Below are 3,685 nucleotides of genomic sequence, written 5' to 3' on the forward strand. Positions count from 1 at the left end.
TGAGCAGAAGTAGGCCTTTTGGCTCCTCGAACCTGCACCGCCGATAAAATTTGTTTGCATTTCGAATTCCACATTCCCATTTACTTCCAATAACATCCTTCCAGTTTAGGGGAAGAGTGTGTGTCTATTTCATCCCTGAATCTGGTAACATGAATGGTACGTGTATTGTAATTGGGTGTCGACATTTCACATTAACAGCTGTGCCTGGGGTGTTGGGTGAGCTGAAGACAGGAATGAAAGGGACAGTATTTGCCTGGAAAATGCAGGTGACATTAATCCCTGAATGTTGGGTGGCTCACAGTTTAGAGGAAACATTGCACTGGATTATACCAATGAGAAACAAGTGACAGAGAAGGGTGCTACACAGGAACGGCCAAGTTTGGATGATAAATTGATCAATAAATCAATCTGCCACTGTTTATGAAAGTTTCTTTGAAGTTTGTTTCTGGGCCAAAATCACTCCACCCCAGATGGGACTTGAACCCACAATCCCTGGCTTAGGAGGCCAATGCATTATCCATTAGGCCACTGGGGCTGTATAGAAGTCAATGCTGCAGCTATTGGATTATCCGTCTGTCTCTCGAGTCATGATGGGACAGAAGGTCAGTTCCTGTTGAGAATCCCTGACAAATCTATTTTGTGGCCCAGCACTTTCTTTTCATTCACAACCAAATTCTATCAATTCCAAAGCTCCCAACAATGATGTAACAGGATGTGATTGTCTCTTGTACATTGACAATTGGTCCAGCTGAACCTCTTTAAGGGCTTTTTGTAATCGTGCTGATTGTGGGGAAGTTTCTGGAAATGATAATACGGTGCAAAATTCACAGTCACTTGATCAAATGCAGATTAATTAAGGAGAATTATCATGGATTTGTTTAGTGGAAATCCTGTTTAAATAACTTGGTTGAGGTTTTGATGAGGTAACAGAGTGGGTTGATGAGGGAAATGAGGTTGGTGTGGGTACATGGATTTGCAAAAGGCATTTGATAATCAAGATCATAAGAAATATGAACAGGAGTGGGCCATTCCGACCATCACACCTGCTCCACCATTCAATAAGGTCATCGCCGATCTGACTGTGGCCTTAACTCCACTTTCATGCCTGTCCTCCCACCATAACCCTTGTCTCCCTTGTAGATCAAGAATCTGTCTAACTCAGCCTTGAATATATTCAATGGCCCAGCCTCCACTGCTCTATAGGGAAGAGAATTCCAAAGATTAATGACCCTCTGAGAGAGGAAATTCCTCCTCATCCCCGTCTTTCATGGGACACCCCTTATTTTGAATATGTGCCCACTAGTTCTAGAATCCCCCAGGAGGTGAAACATCATCTCTGCATCTACCCTGTCAAGCTCCCTTAGAATCTTTCAATAAGGTCACCTCTCATTCTTCTGAATTGCAAATAATATCGGCGAAATCTGCTCAATTTTTACTCATAATACAATCTCTTCATCCCAGGAATCAGCCTAGTGAATCTGCTCTGAGCTGCTTCCAATGCAAGTATATCCCTTGTTAAGATTTTTTTTACTCTTTCATGGGATGTGGGCATTACTGTCAAGGCCAGCATTTGTTGCCCATCCCTCATTGCCCTTGAACTGAGGGGCTTGCTAGGACATTTTCAGAGGACAGTTACGGGTCAACCACATTGCTCTGGGTCTGGAGTCACATGTAGGTCAGATCAGGTAAGGATGGTAGACTTCCTTCCCTAAAGATAATTAGTGAACTAGATGGATTTTTAGGACAATCAATGATAGTTGCACGGTCACCATTACTGAGACTAGCTTTATATTCCAGATTTTTTAGTCAGGATCTCTGGTTTTGAATCTCCTTCCTTTCCCAATCATGGGAACATGTCTTCTCTGTCCTCAAACTATATCCTCTCAGAAGGGCTTCTATTGTTCAATAACTACCTTGTCTACCAAATTCTGATTCCAATCCACCTGAATCAGTCTCTGTTATTGAGTCCCGAGGATCACCACTGTATACTTCTCTCCAGTCTGAAAAGCAGCTGTTCACCATTACTGTCTGCTCACCATCCCTTAATCAAATCCATATTCACACTGTGACTGTCTCTTTGATCCCATGACTTTTAATTTTGCTGACAAGACTATCCATTTTTTATATATTCCTTTGGGGGTTGTGGGCTTCGTTGGCTGGGCCAGCATTTATTGCCCATCCCTAGCTACCCTCAAGAAGATGGTGGTGAGCAGCCTTCTTGAACCGCTGCAGTCCATGTGGTGTAGGTACACCCACAGTGCTGTCAAGAAGCGAGTTCCAGGATTTTGACCCAGTGAAGGAACGGGGATATATTTCCGAGTCAGGATGGTGAGTGACTTGGAGGGGAAATTCCAGGTGGTGGTATTCCTATGTGTCTGCTGTCGTTGTCCTTCTAGATGGCAGTGGGTTTGGAAGGTGCTGCCTAAGGAGCCCTGGTGAATTCCTGCAGTGTATCAGGTACACACTGCTGCTACTGTCCGTCGGTGGTGGAGGGAGTGAGTGTTTGTGGATGTGGTGCCACTCAAGTGGGCTGCTTTTTCCTGGATGGTGTAAAGCTTCTTGAGTGTTGTTGGAGCCGCACTCATCCAGGCAAGTGGAGAGTGTTCCATCACACTCCTGACTTGTGCCCTTTAGATGGTGGACAGGCTTTGGTGAGTCAGGAGGTGAGTTACTCACTGCAGCATTATTAGCCTCTGACCTGCTCTTGTAGCCACAGTGCTTATATAGCTAGTCCAGTTCAGTTTCTGATCAATGCAGATGGTGGGAGATTCAGTGATGATAATGCCATTGAATGTCAAGGGGCGTTGGTTGGATTCTCTCTTGTTGGGGATGATCATTGCCTGGCATTTGTGTGGCATGAATGTTACTTATTACTTGACAGCCCAAGCCTGGATATTGCCCAGGTCTTTCCGCATTTGGACATGGGCTCCTTCAGTATCTGAAGAGTCGCAAATCGTTCAACATTGCACCATCATCAGCGAACATCCCCACTTCTGGCCTTATGATGGAAGGGAGGCCATTGATGAAGCAGCTGAAGATGGCTGCGCCTAGGACACTATCCTGGGGAACTCCTGCAGTGATGTCCTGGAACTGAGATGACTGATGTCCAACAACCACAGCCATCTTCCTTTATGCTAGGTATGTCTCCAACCAGCAGAGAATTTTCCCTCGATTCCCACTGACTCCAGTTTTGCAAAAACTCCTTGATGCCACACTCGATTAATTTCTTCCATTGACCTTGAGGGCAGTCACTCTCACCTCGTCAAGTTCAGCTTTTTTGCCCATGTTTGAACCAAGGCTGTAATGAGGTCAGGAGCTGAGTTACCCTAGTGGAACCCAAACTGGACAAGATTGAGCAGGTTATTTTTAAGGGTGTGCTGCTTGGTAGCACCGCTGATGACTCCTTCCATCACTTTACTGATGTTTGTGAGTTGATTGATGGGGCAGTAATTGGCTGGGTTGGATTTCTCCTGCTTTTTTGTGTACAGGCCGTACCTGGGCAATTTTCCATATTGCTGGGCTGATGCCAGTGTTATAACAGCTTGGCTAGGGGCATAGCAAGTTCTGGAGCCCAAGACTTCAGCGCTATTGCCGGAATATTGTCAGGACCCACAGACTTTGCACTACCCAGAATCTTCAGCCATTTCTTGCCATCATGTGGAGTGAATCGAATTAGCTGAAGACT

General features: G+C 45.2%; 1 non-coding gene across 1 annotated transcript; it reads right to left on the reverse strand.

Annotated features, from left to right (window-relative positions):
* Positions 1-462: 462 nt before the first annotated feature.
* Positions 463-535, reverse strand: trnar-ccu. Its single transcript has one exon. It is a non-coding gene; the product is annotated as a tRNA-Arg (tRNA).
* Positions 536-3,685: the final 3,150 nt, after the last annotated feature.

The sequence above is a fragment of the Carcharodon carcharias genome, chromosome 18, assembly GCF_017639515.1.
Source record: "Carcharodon carcharias isolate sCarCar2 chromosome 18, sCarCar2.pri, whole genome shotgun sequence".
Lineage (NCBI taxonomy): Eukaryota > Metazoa > Chordata > Chondrichthyes > Lamniformes > Lamnidae > Carcharodon > Carcharodon carcharias.